General features: G+C 44.3%; 1 protein-coding gene across 2 annotated transcripts in view; it reads right to left on the bottom strand.

The window, feature by feature from the left end:
- TOGARAM2 (TOG array regulator of axonemal microtubules 2) overlaps window positions 1-16458 on the bottom strand; it is a 67018-nt gene extending 50560 nt beyond the window's left edge. Inside the window, exon 1 of one of the 2 annotated variants that reach the window (XM_035110505.3) lies at window positions 16318-16458. The gene's annotated coding sequence lies outside the window, so the exon portion shown is untranslated. Of the gene's footprint in view, window positions 1-13062; window positions 13447-16317 lie in introns of those variants that run through there. The other variant, XM_088666607.1, reaches the window with a different exon arrangement.
- Between the last annotated feature and the right edge of the window lie 2471 nt (window positions 16459-18929).

Genomic DNA, 18929 nt, shown 5'->3' with positions numbered 1-18929 from the left:
TTCTCAGGCATCTTCCCCATGCAGCAATATATTTACATTTGTTTCTCCTCGGTATTGTGCTCTGCTACATGAATTCCTAAATTTAATCACATGGAGGAGCAGGAAAATTTCAAGCACGGAGACTATTTGGATTTCTCATGCTGAACAAAAATCCCATTTTAGCAAGGAGAGCATGCTGTGTAGGAAAACAAATTGGCAGTAAGTGTGTCAAACAACTATCTATATCATCTATCTATCTATCTATCTATCTATCTATCTATCTATCTATCTATCATCTACCTATCTATCTATCTATCTATCTAAGCTCTTGTGCTTCCTTTGTATTCTTAAAGCTGTGGGTTTCTATCATGCAAAATCATAGGAATTCCTTTCTCTCTCCAGTATGATAAAACTTGTGACTGGATGAGATAAAGGGCATCGTTATGAACTAGCTAAGTGAGTTGAAGCTGTGGATGGCACCCCCTCCCCTTTCATTCTTCTCCTCTCTTGACCTCTTTTTGATGGATAATCAGCTCTAAAGTCACCGTAGCAGTTCTGGCTTTCATTGGCTTATCTGCCCTGATGCAGCAAAGAGGCACGCTAGCCTTGCATTAGGCTGCTGGGAGGGGAGAACTCAGTCTTTCTTAGAATGATTTGTTTTTAAAATTTATATCCTCCCACTTCTTCCAGAAAGGCTGTGTTCATGTTCAGCTCACAATGAAAACAGCTATAAAAATACTAAAACAGAAGCCCTTTCCAGGCAGCCTTGATCCCCACGTACTCAAAAGGTCATGTCTGCAAGGAGCCTACATGCACATACATTACTTGGTTCCTATTTATACACCCCTCAGCCTGCCATACTCAAGGCACCCTGACCATACACACAGAAGCTTGTATGCAGGGCCCTTGAATGCATGGCTGTCAAGATAAAGAGCCATTGGATTTCAGCCCTCTCCATATGCATTCCTTTGTACCCTATGTGCTTTTTATAAATATACAGTATTCAACGTCCCCAATCCCATCCGCTGTCCCTGCTCCCAACCTCCCCATGGCCATTTGAACGTTGGAAAAGATTCTGCTCAATGGAATGTATGCATAGATAACTGTAGGCAAATAACAGTGGAAAGAGCAGGCTTCCCAGCTGCGTGGATAAAGCCCTGCCTGCATAGTTGTTGTATGTGCACAAGCTCCAGTCTTCAAGTGAGATCAGGAAGATCAGGAGTAAGGACAGTGTGCATGGCTCCATTCTCTTCTCTTCCTGAAAAAAAGTTACAAGTAGGTAGCCATGTTGGTCTGCCGTAATCGAAACAAATTAATTCCAGTAGCACCTTAGAGTCCAACTAAGTTTGTCATTGGTATGAGCTTTCGTGTGCATGCCCACTTATGTATCTGAAGAAGTGTGCATGCACACGAAAGCTCATACCAATGACAAACTTAGTTGGTCTCTAACGTGCTACTGGAAGGATTTTTTTTATTTTGTTCCTGAAAAAAGGTTCACGCTGATGCCTGAACAGCCCCCATTTGGTGATTATCTCAAAACAGCAAAGTAAATAAAAGCCAACAGATCTCTAGTGGGAGCATATGGACTAACATTTCGATGTGAACATTGTGTGGACACACCAAAACAAAAAAAACTTGCATGCATTCAGAGCAACTGATGCAGCAATAAACACCCATCTGAAAGCACCCTTCAAGCTGGAGACAGATAATAATGCAGAACCTGCAACAGAATCAGGCAGTGTCTCCTCCCTCCTAAAAAGTATGTTCCTGTTCAAGCTTCCAGCCAGCCAATCCCTCCAAGCAGGACATTCAACTTCTCGTTCATGTGTTTCATTTTTCATTTTCAATGGTTACTCTTCTTTGCATGACTACTGAGCATGCTCAGTTCTCACTGGGTGAGCATGTGCATTTGTTGCCGGAATTACTCCCCTTATATGTTTTTTAATAACAATAACAATAACAACAATAATAATTTATTTATACCCCGCCTATTTAACAGGGTTCCCCCAGCCACTCTGGGGGGGAAATTGTACTTCTGCAAATAATAATTGTACTTCTGCAAATTCTTGGCTGATAACTGTTTGTTTCTCAGTGTTCCTGTTTTCACAACAATGCTGCTGACAGTCACCACCTGAGTTTGCCATATTAGAAGGGTTTTTAGAGACAATGTTGCAGTAAAAAGGACAATGTTAGGCACTGCATATATTTTGGAATCATGCGGAAATGCCATTTCTACAGTACTCAAAGTTCTGTGGCTCCCCTCAATGCTAACCTTAACTTGCTGTTGTTATCATCTCTTTATATGCTACTTTATATGTTACCAAAAGGTTCTTCAAAGGGGATGGAGGCTGCAGTCATTTATCAAAAAGTTGCATAAACCAGATTCATCACAAAGTAACCAGCCTCTTTGATCACAAGCAGAAACATGAGTAGGAGCGAGAGTGAGAGCAGGAGAGATTAATTCTGAATCCAAACTTCAGCAGTAATTAAACACCAATAATGAGTGCCAAGACTCGGACACCACAAATTATTCAAGCATTGTGCCCGGTGTTTTCAGAGCACATATTGTTACAGTCTCCGCTACAGTCGTGGCCAAAATACACTAATTTCTGAAAGGTTGGCTGATTGAGTGCAAAAAAGTTGCAGAACAATTTAAGGAAAACAAAGAGGAGAGAACAGAAGGTTTCTTTTCATTCGTGCTTCCTGGGGGACTGACCTAGTGGGCATCGAAGTCAACAAAAATACTTCTTGTTGATTTCAATGAATTCTAGATCAGGATCTTATGCAAAAGTTGCTCAAAAGCTAAAAACAGAAATATATAGTTTCCATATAATGACTCTGCAGGTACTGTTGCTGCTGGATTCAAAACAGATCTGTGGGACAAAATTTACAGAATATTTGAAAGACAGTAGTTCAGAAATGAAAATGTTAGTAGGAATGAAAGAATCTTTGTAGATATGAGTAGTAAAGGACATTGTGAAAGGATAGAAGATAATGAAAGGATAAATATAAGATTTTGGACAATGTTAGAATAGTGAAATATAATATTTAGAAATGATAATGGAGGAGGTAAGATGGCGGCGGACACGCTGGCGCGAAGCTCTTAGAGACGGCCAGCGTGCCAACACCGCCAAAGCAGCCCCCGGACAACGGAAGGCCACTGGGACCGCAGCCGCTGCAGCACGGGAGCCCAGTGGTCCCAAAGGACCACCCGGAGAGCCGCCGACACCCCTCCCCGGTGCCAGGGACATCCGACCATCGGCGGAGCGAAGCTCCGCGAAGCTCCGAAGCTCCGTGGCCCTGCGGCTTAAGGAGGGCTGCACTGCGGAGCGCCGACGCTCCGGCGGAGGAGAGCCCCTGAGCGCACAAAAGCCTGCGCCTCGGAGCGCCGACGCTCCGGTGACGGGGGAGAGCCCCCGAGTGCGCTGCCGTTGCCGCCACCACTCTCTCCCCCCTCGGACATAGGGAGGAGAGAGAGAACGCGTCAAGAGAGAGGGAGAGCCAGGGCCCCAGGTGTGCTGCCGCGGCCGCGGCTGCAGCCGTTCTCTCCCCCACCGTGACGAAGAGAGAAGAGGGAGAAAAGAGAAGGAACCCGCTGAGGGCGAAAGAACCCCACCGTCCCCACCGTCGCGGCCTGGCCCAGCAGCCCTGCCGAAGGACCACCACCGCCATTAACGAGAGTGAAGAGGCGAGGTAGGAGGACAAAGGCCGTGGGCAAAAACCAGGCCCAAGCCCGCCTCTCAACCCCACCAACGAGGCCCGTTGGAAAAGACATCGCCTTTGCAATTTTTTAAATAATTTTCCTCTTAATTTCTTATCATTATTGCTATTATTTTACTTTTCTATTTTTTCATATATAATTTTTCCATTTTTCCTTTTTTATTATTATTAGTCCCCCCCCTTTTTTTTTCTTCTTCTCCACATATATACATATACTACTTGCCGCTCTGAACGGGCGAGACCCAGAGAGAGGCAACACGAGGGAGGACTCCTGACGCTGCTTGGGATCACCTAAGGAGACCTCTGTTTATTTTTGACTTTGTTTTTGTTTTGTATTGCTTCTCCTATTTTTATCTTTTTTTATCCCTTCAATTTTTATATTACTCTCACTTTTCAATATCTATTGTTATTATTAGCCCCCCCCCCCACTCTCCAGTCCTTCTAATTTGGAAAACAAAATAAAAACAAGAAAGGCCTTCCCACCCCAATTTCCCCCCTTCCTTTTTGTTTCCTCTTTTCCTCCCCCCTTTTTTTCCTCCTTTTTTCTTTTTGAATATTTCCCTTTTTAAGGGGGGCGCTGCCATTGCAGCCACCTCCTCCACATAATTTTGCTTTTTATACCACATTTTTGGCTCTATCTCGGGTGAGTGTGAGTGTGAGTGTGAGCGTGTGTATATATATACACATATATCAATCACCTATATTTCTATCTCCATCTTATTTTTTAAGCCCCCTTTACTCTTCTCCCCCCCCCCACCAGCATCTTTACACCACCAATAACACCCCACTCCCACCCTTAACGTACAGAACCCCCCCCTAGTTACTAATACCCAACCCCCCTCTCTTTTTTTTTACGCATCTCCCTCTCACTACCCTACCCACCCCATTTCCCGCCCCCCATGCTCGTTTGACCACTTTATTTTATTTTATCTCTTAAATCCACCCCATACCTAATCCCAGCACCTCTCTGCTACAAAGAGGACCACTGCCGCTGCAGTCATCCCTACTTTAATTTACTGCTAATACCCACATCCCTCACAGTTCCAAATACACTGTTCTCCACCCCAGCCTCTGCCTCAGCCCCCAACTTATACCTCACTTTAAGCTTGTCAATCCCTGCTCCCTCCCCCCTTAACCCCTAAAACTACATACCTATACCCCCCACTTTCATCAATAACACCCCCAGCAAACCCTTACCCCACACCAAACTTAAGACCACCAATACAATATACCATCACTGCTGCTACTTTCCTTCCTTCCTCTCTCCCTCTCTCTCTCTCTCTCTCCCTTTCACTCCTTCCTTCCCCCCCTCTTTCCCCTCACTCCCCTCCTTCCCTCCAACTCCCATTTACTTTCCAGTCTCCTATCCTTCCCTCCTCCCCCCTTTCCCCCTCCTCCCAAACCCCCTCTCCCCCCTCTTTCCCACCCTCTGACACTATACAGTTCTGCTTAAATCTACCTGAAAGCAACCCCGCAAAACTTAAATCCTTTTACTACCTGCTGTGGATCCTCAACCCCACCTCCCACCCCCAACTGGACCCCAACACACACACCCTGAACGCACGAGGGTGCACCACTGAGGAGAACGCGAGAACTCCAGAGAAGCCTGCAAAACACAACCCAGACGGCACATAAATGACCGCCTAATTCAAACGCTCTGAATAGCCACCAATCAACGCCTGATCAATCCAACAACCTAACACCACGACTTCCAACCACAACACATTCTACTCCAAGAAGTCACCAAACAGACCCCAACCAAAACCCCAGGGAAATCACGACAACACCAACCAGGAAAATGGCACACAGCGCTGAGAACGCAACACCTCTTCAAGAAGACAACCACCCAATGACCAAAAAAGATCAGAGGGACCTGGAAACAAGACTGATAGAGAGAATAACAAAAGAATTAACAAAACAGTTCACAAAACAACTGGAGGACACAGTGGCCCCCCTACAGGCACAAATCAACGAACTAACATCCAAACTGGTAGCTCTGGAGAATGAAAACCAAACACAAAAAAGGACAATAGAGCAACACCAGGAGGAAAACACACATATAAGAAAGAAACTGAACGAATTGGAAACAGAAAACGAAGAACTGAGAATCAAACAAGCGGACCTTGAAGATCGGAACAGACGTTGCAACATCCGCTTCCGCAACTTTCCGGAAAAAGCGGAAGAGAAAAGCCCAGCGAACCTAATAGTAAGCTGGTTAAAAGACACAGTGCCAAACCTGAAAATCGAGATAGATGACCTGGAGCGGGCGCACAGAGCTCTAAGACCCATGCCAAAACCCGGCGACCCCCCAAGGGACATCATCGTGTGCTTCGCACGCTACAAAAAGAAAGAAGAAATTTGGAACTACCTTAGAAATTCGACCAACCTTCAATATAAAAACAACCACATACTGGCATTACAAGATCTGTCCCAAGATACCCTAAACCGGAGGAAAACCTTACGCCCATGCACCCGAAGTCTCCAAGAAACAGGGATCAATTACCGATGGGGCTTCCCCTTCCGCCTCATTGCAACAAAAAACGCAAAACAATACACAGCTACCAACAAAACGGAAGCCAGGCAACTACTGAAGGACCTCGGACTCAGCACCCCACCGGAATGGCTTCAAGACGACCCACCAAGCGACAGCCAAGACCAAGACAACGAAACAACAGCAAATGGCTGGATGAAAGTCCAGAACAACAAGAAGAAAAAGGCAAAGAATCAAGAGAAACACAAAGCACGCCAATACAACCAGACAACACCATCACACACGAAACCATCCGGCCGACCATACGACACAAGAAGCCTGACCAAGATCGACGAAACCAACACAGCACAGAGGAACGACCTTACTGCAACAACAACCACAGCAAAATGAAGCAGCCGGAAAACATCGCAAGCTGAAGGACTGGTGACTCCCCCTCCCTCCCCCCTCCCCCCTAGGCTATGAACAAAACTAACACCAGCAACATTCCCCCCCCGCCACACATCCCCACAGAAACCGCCACTCCAACACCAGTCCAAACAACCTCAACCACATCCCCCATAATCCAACAACTCACAACACACACCCTCAACACCCCCCCCCCGAATCCACTCCAAGGAAAAATAACAAATGCAACCCACACACCCCAACCTACGATCAGGCTAAAAGATATTACCTAATTAGCACAATGGTGGCACCAGAGAGCGCACCAACACTCACACCTACACCCTAACACAAAAATGATGTTGCTATTAATACTGGCAACATTGTTCCCAAACCTTAAACCCGACACCCATGTCGCAAGGACGCTTTACATTGTCTCGCTGATCACCCCCCATCGTAAACGACAAGGGGGAAGGCCTGTCTCTGAACACGGCCCTCCATATCAGCTGAGACCCAGGGCCAACCGGCCAAGGGCCAGACGGCCCAAAATACCCCAAATGAACACCTATAAGACTACACATAGGAAACTCTATACAACTTACTCCCTACTCTCTAACCCAAATCCAACTCTAACCCCACTAGCCCCCTACCCACCACACCCTAGGTCAGCGAAACCCCAATGGTTCAGTAAACAACACATAGTGAGAGACACAGGACAACCTGGACGGGTTGGCAAGGAATCGCCTTACACAACAGATAGACGTGATGGCTAGCTTAAAAGCGATTACACTAAATGTGAGGGGGTTGGGAAACCCCATTAAAAGAAAACGCATTACCTCATACATAAACACCATGAAACCACACATCACCTTCCTACAAGAAGTACACAACCCCCCCAAAGGGAACAAACTTCTGAGCGACCCCCGCTTCAGTCAACAATGGGTGGCACAAGGCTCAGGAAAGGCCCGCGGAGTAGCTGTAATACTCAATAAAGACCTAAACTTCAAAGCCACAACAGTCCTGAAGGACAAAAAGGGCAGATTCATTTTCATCAAAGGAACACTAGATGGCAAAATTAAACTGACAATCGGCTCTATATATGCCCCAAATTCAAAACAACTAGAATTCTTCCAGAAGACACTGAACAAACTTCTCTCCTTCATGGAAGGGGAAGCCATCCTAGGAGGCGACCTCAACCTAAATATGAAAGGCATATCCCTAAAAAACATCCAATCTACAACCCCATGGGCAACTTTCCTTCGTGGAAAACCCCCAATAACTAGGGACTCTTACAAGTTAATAAAACTGCTAAAAGACAGGGGTCTCTACGACATTTGGAGTGAACAAAACCCGGGAGACACTACCCACACATTCCAATCTGGACGGCATGGCACAACGTCCAGATTGGACAGCATTCTGCTCACACAGAGTCTAATCCCTTGGGTAGAATCATCAAACATAGGCAACATTAAAATCACAGATCATGCCCCAGTAGAAGTTACTATTAGAATAGGAGAGAGAACACATAATACCCCATCATGGTCCTTTAACCCCATCCTAACCACAAACAAACAAATTAGAGAAAGTCTCACAAAAACCCTCCAAAATTACTTCAAAGAAAATGATGTAGACAACATAACAACCCCCCTCCTATGGGACGCAATGAAAGCAGTCACCAGAGGAGCTTGCATAAAAGAGAAAACACTCCTTAAAAAACAAACCACCACAAAGATTAGTAAACTGGAACAAGAAATTACAACCCTCTCATCACGCTACAAACAAACAGGATCCAAAAAACTTCTTAAACTTATAGAACAAAAGAGAAGAGAAATAGATTCCCTAGAAATTAATAAAACAATGATCAACATTCTATATTCTAAACAACGCTTCTATGAATATGGAGGGAAGAACTCCAGACTATTAGCGAATAGATGTAGGAAAAGAACACTCAAAACAAGAATACACTGCATCACCAAAAAAGACGGCAACACAACATTCTCCCCCAAAGAAATAACTTCAGAATTTGCAGAATTTTACTCTAGTCTATACACATCCCACAACCCACCTGAGAAGGGAATAAAAGAATTTATAGCAGGACTGACCATGCCTACCTTAACAGATGAAGAACAGGAATACATGGACAGGCCCATCACCCCAGAGGAAATAGACATGGTCCTAAAAAACCTGAAACCACACAAAGCCCCAGGCCCAGACGGCTTCACAGCAGAATTCTATAAGAAATTCAAAGAACCCCTAATGCCACACATGACTCGCTTATTTAACGACATCATGAAAGGGGGGCCCATCCCCCAAACCTGGACCCACTCCAAAATAGTCTCCATCCCAAAACCACTGAAGGACAATCTCAAAGTCGAATCATATCGCCCAATCTCATTAATAAACCAAGACTACAAGATATTCACATCAATCCTGGCCAACCGCTTAAAAAACTTCTTATGCAATTTAGTAGCCCCAGATCAGACTGGCTTCGTCCCTGGTCGCAATATCACAGACCCCATCAGGAAACTGCTGAACCTAATCGAACACAGCAAGGCAACCAAAACCCCACTGACAATTATGTCTCTAGACATCCTCAAGGCCTTTGATTGCCTAGAATGGAAATACCTGTTAGCAGTATTAACTAGCATGAAATTTGGCCCAAACTTTCTACAAGTCCTCAAACAAATATACTCCCAAGCCTCAGCAAAATGCAGAATCAACAACATAGACTCCAATAGCATAAAAATCCAAAGGGGCACAAAACAAGGATGCCCACTATCCCCCTTCCTATTTATACTGGCCCTAGAACCGCTAGCAATCCGAATCCGTGCAGCCACAGACATCAAAGGAGTGGAAATAAAAGGCAGAACATATAAAATAGGGCTCTTTGCAGATGACCTAATGGTCACAACATCAGACCCCTTAAACACAGCAATCTCCCTAACCAGAGAACTCAACACATTTGCAACGGTGTCAGGCCTGCGAGTAAACTTTGCAAAATCAGAAGCCATGTGCTTCAACACTCCTCCCCACACCCAGAAAGAACTCACTAATATCACCAAAATAAAACTCTGCCACACCAAGTTCAGATACCTAGGGGTACAAATAACCAAAAATCTCAACAAATTATACCTACACAACTATAAACCCTTGTGGCGACAAATAAACAAAGACCTGAAGAGATGGGACAACATGAATTTCACCCTCTCAGATAAAATGGCAATGATCAAAATGATCACTCTCCCAAAATTAACCTACTTATTCCAAACCCTCCCAGTCTGGATCCCCCCAATTCAACTCCGCAGATGGCAGAGAAAACTGCACTCCTTCATCTTCTCACATAAAAAACCAAGAGTAAGCACCAAATACCTGCACCTCCCCACCTCACAAGGAGGATGGGGAATCCCTAACATAGAAACATATTACAGGGCCAATCAAATACGACATATAATCCCGTATATACTGGAAGATGAGACAAAACAATGGATACACTTAGAGAGAGACACAATTGAAAATATCAGCACCACAGCATACCCATTCCTCCCAAACAAACTAAGAAGGATCCCCACAACACTTAATAGGTACACACAAACCATGTTCAAAGCATGGAAAACAGAAACGGACAAACTAACCCCAACCACATCCCCACTACTCCCCCTGGTCTACCATCCATTATTCCACCAGGCAGCACAAAACATCCAAACTAAAACTTGGCAAACCAAAGGCCTATATCGCCTAACAGACTTCTATAAAAATAACATACCTCTGACAACACGAGAAATACAGGATAAACTAGAAGACACCCAAATACCCTGGTTAGCACAACACCAATTACATGCCCTCTTAAACAAGCCAGCAATAAAATTAGCAGCAACAAGACCCCTGACACCTTTTGAAAACCTCCTTCTAACGACAAAGGGTCACGGCAAAGGGATGGTATCTGCAATATATAAAATACTGCTCCAAAATTCCACAAACTCCCCAGACGCAATAAAAAAACAATGGGAAGAAGATATAGGCTATGAAATCAACCCCACTCAATGGACCAGAATATGGTCTAAACCCCCATTTAAATCCATATCAGCAAAAAGGAAAGAACTCACTCTGAAAACCATCTACAGGTGGTACCTAACACCACGAAAACTAGCACTAATACGCCCAGGAACCTCATCAAAATGCTGGAGAGGATGCACATCAACAGGCACATATTTCCACATGTGGTGGGAATGCCCCAAAGCCCAACAATTCTGGAGAACAACCGTAAGAGAAGTAGGTAAAATAACCCAACAAACATTAGAACTTACCCCAGAACTGGCCTTGCTAAACATCTTCCAGGACAATAATGCCCACCTACATCACAAAGAACTCATAACCCACTTACTCTCAGCTACCAGAAACACCATAACCAGACACTGGAAAGACCTGGCAGGAGTAAACATGGACCAATGGTACCAGACGGTATGGGAAACAGCCCTATTAGAAAAATTAACCAATAAGTTGAAATTGACACGGGGTCAAATAGAAGAAGACGGCTTCACCCCAGTATGGTTCCCCTTTATCACATACACAGCGCAACAAGACAACGACAGAAATCCACCAACAGCATACAAATCAATATGGCTAACCTGACCCGCCCACCCTACTCACATAAAACAGACCTCCACAGCCAACCACAAAAGAAAACTACATCCTAGGCCAACCCCAACAACTCTCACCATCAAAGGAAAACAACTGCACAACAAAGAACCTGCACAACCGATGCTGACAACCCCCCCCAACACACTTTAAGTAAACTAGAAACATTGTCACACTACCCCCACCCCCTCCCCTTATCTACCGCTCTCCCCCTTTTCCTCCCCAATGTCTCAACAATTGAAACTGATCTGTAAAAATGCTATGAGAGACACTGCCCATGTCTTTGTAAACTGAGAAAACCTTTAATAAAAATAAATTTAAAAAAAAAAAGAAATGATAATGGAAAGTCATAAGACTGGAATTGAAGGAAGTCAAGGCTTGGAAAAGCCGTAAAGGAAGAGAGTTAATGAAAATATGAATGTAATGTTAAATGTTTTTGTATGTGGATGTAGATGTATGTTTGTTATTGTAGGTATTGTATTGTATATAAAAAATAAAAAATGATTTGGCAAAAAAAAAAGATCTGTGAGAATTCTTCAGTTCTTCATCAGAAAGAGGGCTGATTCATACAGGCATGCTCATCACTTGAGTGGCATAATGGTTCAGTGTATCTGGCTGTTAACCAGAAGGTTGGTGGTTTGAGCCCCACTGTGGGCAGGATTTCTGCTTCGCACTGGATTGAACCAGATGACTCTCAGGGTCCCTTTCCAACTCTACAGTTCTGTGATACTATGGCTGCAACATCCAGTGATGATTTGCATGTGTGAATAAGTTTAGATGTAAAAACCACTGTGTGCTTGGTTCTATCTGCCCTGTTCACCCAATATGATTTCTCTTTTGTGGTAACTAGCCAATCGCTATCCTTATTTTGCTTGGAAATACTTGGAGCAGAAGTGTGGAATCCATGTTGTTGGGCTTTAGCTCCCATTAGCCCCAGCCAGCATGGCAAATGGTCTTGGATTGTGGGAGCTGTGGTCCCCAAAACATCCAGAGCACCACAGGTTCCCCATCCCAGACTTGGAAGATGCTTTTACAAAGATGCTAATGTGTGTAGCATCAGAGTGCAGTAGATTCTCTTCCATCCTTCCTGCCCTCATAACTAGTATACTCTGGATACATGTTATTTGGATAGTACACACAGCTAAATGTTCTCCAGTTACAGCTCTTTTGAAAGACTTACAATCAAATCCATTGTGAGATTAGGCACTCTATTTAACCTTCTTATATTTCAGCAGCCCGTGCAGGACATGCTATTGCAGAGTAAATGAATGGTGGCCTCCAGTATGTCATTGCTAAGGCGCCCCATGAGCTGGGGACTCTGGGGGCAGGGTCCAATGCCTTGCTCCCTGCAGCTACTATGGCCATTCATCAGCCCGGCTGGGTCAGGGGACTTGGCTGGCTGCTCCAGCCATGGTTCCTGAACTTGAGGAACTGGTCCTTGGGAATATGTATCATGTCCCCACTTTATCCACCCATTTTGGAACTTCACCAAAGATTTCACCTGCCTCTGCCTCTTCAGATGCTTATCTGACTGCTGGGAGTCAGTAACCGAAGGAGGGAGATTTAGTCCAAACAGATCATAAGGCTGGAAGAAATTACTAGTATAGGGTAAGCACAGCTGACCAGAAACCATCCAGAGTCATTCCAATTTCTTGAGCAGATTAAAGCATTATGAGCTGCTACTGTCTGCAAACAAACAGATGCTACAAGGCATGGAAGCCAAAGCTGGCAATGCTAAACGACTCAGATAATTCTATGGTTCCACATGCCACCAAATAAGAGGCTGTAACTTTAGGGTCACTTTGACTCTTTTGCACCACACCTGACCCTATCTGCAAGATGGATGAGATCCTTACCTGCCTGTTGACACTTTCAGGGCAAAACCGTCTTTGCAAGCACCAAGAATCTTCTCTACATCCCCCGGCAAGTTTCTTCTTGCCGAGTCAGAGATGAGACAGCATCTCCCGAAGTAACAGCAAGAAAAGGATTCCTCTCTAGAGAGGGAAGAGAGTAACCAGCAAACATCTCTAATAATGAGCTAAGGGAGTGCCCGCCTCATTTCCCTTAGAGGAGCTGAGCGTCCCTGAAACTGCTTGTCAATGACAGGAGGATGGCATTGCTGAAAACATTCTCAGGAATTCTCAAAAGCCAGGAGGAGCCGGTGTTGAGCATTTGTTGTTCCCACCAGTTGTGCTTTTGCAGAGCTCTGCTTCTTGAGACTGCATCCATTTGGCAAGGAGAGGCAAATGACACTTCCGCAAACTAGCTCTTGCACAGTCTTGAGATTTGCCACCTGCGTACAAAGTTGACCAAGATCCATCTACTCAATGACACATTAGAATTCTCTCTCTGCTCCCCACTCCAGTCACTAATTTTTATTGATTGATACAGTTCCCTCACTGTGCATAATTCATTACTAAGTAAAAGATTGGTGCTTGCCTAGGAAAAGCTTACAGTCCTAACGTTGAACAAAGGGGAAACAGAGGGCCCCTCCTGGTGTTTTCCTGGGAGTGTATTCTGCAGCACATTCTTGATACATCAATAGTGCATTAGTGGCAAATTGATTCTGCTTTAGTTTGCTCATAGAATCATATAATTGTAGAGTTGGAAGGGTCCCTGAGGGTCATCTAGTCCAACCCCGCTGCACACAATGCTTGTTCTGCAATGCTCCCTCAGGGTTGTTATATTATTGCTGTCAGGAAGAGTGATGTAGGACAAAAGTGGGACAAAAGTATGCCAGAGCATTTGTGGTATAAAAAGCAGTTGTTGCTTCAACAGGAAGTCACAGACCCACATTAGGCAAAAGATTCCTGCACTGCAGGGGGTTGGACTAGATTACCCTTGGAGTCCCTACCAATGCTACAAGTCTATGATTCTATTATTCTTTGTGTCTGGATATGCCCCTGAAATAGAAAATATTTCACCTTGCTTCCAAAACAGTATAATGAAGGCTGTTCGTGTCAATAAAACATGTTGTTTTATTGTAAACATCCAGATTTCTTTTTTTAAAAGCTTCAGATTCAGAATTTGCTTTCCCCTTTCCCTATAAAGTACTTAAAATTACACTTTTAATTAAACAGCCATCAAAAAGCCATTGCTCTTTGACAGCTCCACAGTTACCGCTTGAGTAGTCATGGGTACCCATTTTGGGAAATTTCTGAACCATTTAACAGGAACTGTTGAGCAATTACTACAGGGGTTCAAGGGCCAAGCTTTATTTTTACTCAGTTGAAGGAGATTCAAATAAATAAAGGCTTTAGTTTGGGGCTGAGTGTGTACGGAGACCTGTGCTTCCTGTTTCTGGTACCCCAAAGAAGCATGAACTGAGTTGTATTATAACCTGAAAAGTTATTAACTCTCGGTGAATTATTGTCACTGAACACATCTTGCTAATGTGCCTGATTCTGGGATGCTAGAATTGAAGTCAGGGGTGTCTCACCCAGAGTTGAGGTTGTCAACTTTTTAAAAAGAATTTTGGTACCTTGGACTGAGTGCTCCCAAGCATGTGTAGAATTCCCTTTTCTAGAGACATACATATCCTAGAAAGGGATGGACCTCCAAATTGTAATGCAGCATATATGTGAGAAAGGCACTGCCCTCCAGGAGGAGCCTCGGATTGGCCCGTTCGAAGCAGACCATTTTGGCAGGAAGACCATCCCTCAATTCCTCATGTGTATTCTGGCTGCTGGACAAGGAGGTGGAGAGCGAGGGGCCGCAACCACCCGCCCCCCAGGGAAAGTGGTGAGTGGCCATTGGGTTCACAAGAGCACACTATTCACAGAAAACAAATGCATAGAACACAACAAATGGAACCACCATTACTCCGCATGTGTGTTCATGTGTGTTATGCTAGCTAACCACAGAAAGTAAAAGGTAAAGGACCCCGTCAAAGGCAATTATGGGGTGAGCTGCTCATCTCACTTTCCAGGCCGAGGGAGCTGGCGTTTGTCCACAAAATGTGGCCAGCATGATTAAAGCACTTCTGGTGCAGCATGACGGAAACCTGAGCGCACGGAAATGCTGTTTACCTTCCTGTCACAGCAATACCTGTTTATCTACTTGTATTGGTGTGTTTTTGAACTGCTAGGTTGGCAGAAGCTGGGACAGAGCAACGGGAGCTCACCCCATCATAAGGATTCGAACCGCCAACCTTTTGATCGGTGAGCCCAAGAGGCTCAGTGGTTTAGACCACAGCGTCAAAATGCCCCTACTGGATTGTTTTTCCCCTGACACTGCACTTCACAATTCCGAAGCCTGTCCAAAAATGGTACAGTTTGGGCTACTTGACAGGCTGTGTAGGCTCATCCTTAATGGCAGAATTAAGCTTCCATGCAGCTCACTCAACATTGTGCAAGAAATGCCTACAATCATACAACAGTACTTGCAGCACCTTTTGTCACTCACTTCCAAAATGGCACAAGGGCTACAGTGTGGTAGGCTGATAGAGTATACTCTCTTTCTCTTGTCTGCCTCTCTGCTTAACCTACCTCACAGGGTTGCTGTGAGGATAAAGCAGAGACCATTTATACGACTCCGTGTGGGTTCATTGAAGGGGTTGAGGAATGAATGGTGTTGTTTTCTTGCAACTTTACCTCACTTTCACTGAGGTAAATGTAGTTCTCTGGTTCTTCTCCTCACCCCATATATATATATATATATATATATATATATATATATATATATATATATGAGGATCCAGTCAAGTAGCTCCTTGCCCTCACAATTTCCTCATCACATTTGAACACCTATGTCATATTTTGTACAAGGGTCACTTGAATGGCTCGTTCTCAGTTCTCCAAGGGTTGATTGACAATCACCGGGGCTTCAGCTGGTAGGAAACCTTCTCTGGAGTCGTTGCCCCCCCCCCCTTCTCCTGATAATATTTGCACTGCCTCTCAATTCTGGGGAGTTCTACAGTGGTTTGAAGCAAAATATACCTCTCTAATTCAAGGATAAACAACAAATGACATGACAGTTACATAACAAACTCCCTAGCAGAATACTGTGCGACCGACTAATGTATTTCCTGCACAGTCAATGTAAACAGCCTTCTAAGGGACAGCCTAGTCCACAGAGAGCAGCCAGAAGAGAATGCAGCTCTGGTCACTCACCTGCTTTGCAAACTCCTCCGTACTTCAGGAACCAGATCCTCCCGTTTCTAAATTGCCATCTCTTGGGACAGCCACAGAACTTGCCTGTGAGGGTCTTCGCCCTTAGCGATTTTGCCTTCACCTGTAGGTCAGGTGGCAGTTTTGGAAAGCTGCAAGGATCTCTGTCTCAGGCCAGCCCTTGACTCACACTTAACAAGTTATAGATACAGAGCAGGCAAACAGTGTCACATACCGTGAACAAACAAGGCTGCATAGCAACAACTTCTTCAAAGAAGTATTAAGATGCAGGAGTGAGGAAGAGATTTTACTGGTAGGCGTCTCCCTGGGTGTTTGACTGAGTGACCTTGACTGCAACCAGACAATTAGGAAGTCACAGGTTTCAAACAACAATGGAATAGGGTTGGATATTCTGGGATTCTACACGCCTGTAACCAGATCCGATAAGCATTCACAAAACAGCAAACATCCCCACACACGTTTTGAAAGCTCTATTTATGAATGAGAGGAGAAACCAAACTTCTGTTGATGGCAGGATATAATATCCATGTTACACCCTTCCCAATATGGGTTTTCCTTCATGAAGGAATAATACAGTTGAGGGTTCAAATTGCCTTGCAATTCTTATGCCATATACACCCTCAAAACAACCTTGTGAGGTAGGCACCACCAGTGATCAATGAGGATGCTTACACTCAGTGCTATTTTTCTAGAGAAAGAGGTGCTGTGGCTCATTGTGAACTTTTCCCTTGTTCTAGTTACAGGTAGGTAGCCGTGTTGGTCTGAGTCGAAGCAAAATAAAAAAATTCCTTCAGTAGCACCTTAAAGACCAACTAAGTTTATATTTTGGTATGAGCTTTCGTGTGCATGCACACTTCTTCAGATACACAGATCCTTTTCCCTTGTTGTCTTAGAATGGCAGTGGTGCCCACCTGAGAGGTGCCAGAGCTGAACTCTGGTGAGCTCCAGCTGAAAAAAAGGCCTTGCTTGCACTTCTTTTCAGGTGAATCCATAACTGTTCTACTTCTTCTCCAGCAGACATATTTTGATCCCGGACTGCCACTATTTTGGGGTGGGATAGAATCACATTTCTTGTGCAATAAACCTGCCGCCAGCCAACAAAAAAACACTGTACAGGGTAAAAGTAAAGTGAAAAGTAAAGTGACAGGGTAATGCACTGGAAAGTGTGGGGTGGAATAACATGCATTTAATGCAATGTATACACATCCTCCAAATAAATCAGGACCGATGCTCAATAAATAGCCCGCACATCTAAGCTTCCTGCAAACTTTGTGCAGACAAATCAGGGTGAATGCTCAACAGGTCATCCAGAAGCTACCATAACTGACTTTCTGTCTTACAAGTCTACTTTCTTCTTTCCTCACACTTTGAAACCATTCCTGTGTTTATTTAATTTCCAGTATGTGCACTGCAAAAAAAAAGGCATCTCACTGCACAGGATTGCACCATTCAAACTGCGCCCAGGAAGGACGTGCACACATGCACAAGAGAGAGGAGGGGGGAGGGAGAAGGAGATTGAGATTACATAAGCATTAATTAGAGCCCAACAAAGAGGGCCACCTTTCATACAGAACTGCCACTTACTAGAGCAACAGAAGGGGACTAATAATTCACCACCAAAAATCTGAACAGGGTCCTGCAGAGACACAGAAGGCAAACACTAGCTGGAAGAGCATGCTGACTTCTAAAGTAGCCTACAGTGCTAAAGAGAAATGAAATAAAATATTGATAGAAGCAAGATTCTAGGAAAGATGATTACATGATAGTCACTCATTTGCAAAAACTCCCCATGCTGTTTTTCATTTCCTTCCCCCTCCCCCTCCCCCCACCAAGCGGAATTGTCCTACAGTATTAGGAAGTTTCAGGGCTTGTTTTATATATATATATATCTATACTATCTGCCCACAGGCACAGGCCACCTGCAAAACACTACATTCTGACAGCTGGAGTGTAAAGCATGGATAGAACATGCAATCCAAATATAATTGGTATGTCCTGGAGAATCAAAGCATGAATATTGCATATTATTTTTGCAGTGGGAGAAGTAGCCACAGTCTATTTGTAAACCATGAGAGATAGCGCCAGATTGGTTAATCAGTTCCAATTCTGCTTCTGCTTCTTAATTTGAGGCCGCAACTCCCTCTTACATTTAAAAGTACTATGGTGCCACTTTAACACTTATAGCTCCCCCCAAAACATCCTGGGAATTGTAGTCTATTAAGGGTGCTGAGAGCTGTTAAGGAGGGCCACTCACCCCCACATAGAGCTACAATACCAAGAGTGGTTCAATAATCAATGGCTCTTCCCAATGAATTGCACAAATTGTAGCTCTGTGGTGGCAATAAAGGTCTCTTAACAGTTCTCAGCACACTTAACAGTCCCTAGGATAAAAAAATTCCTTCAGTAGCACCTTAAAGACCAACTAAGTTTATATAAAGGTGCTACTTTAAGGTGCTACTGAAGGAATTTTTTTATTTTGCTTCGACTCAGACCAACACGGCTACCTACCTGTAACTAGTCCCTAGGATGTTTGGGACGGTCAAAGTGGTATAATAGTTCTTTAAATGTATGGTGTGGATGTGGCCTAAATTAAT

This window comes from Zootoca vivipara, chromosome 3 (genome assembly GCF_965207765.1).
Source record: "Zootoca vivipara chromosome 3, rZooViv2.hap1.1, whole genome shotgun sequence".
In the NCBI taxonomy this organism is placed as follows: Eukaryota; Metazoa; Chordata; class Lepidosauria; order Squamata; family Lacertidae; genus Zootoca; species Zootoca vivipara.
The sequence above is the reverse complement of the archived record's forward strand: the minus strand, read 5'-3'. Positions and strand labels throughout refer to the sequence as shown.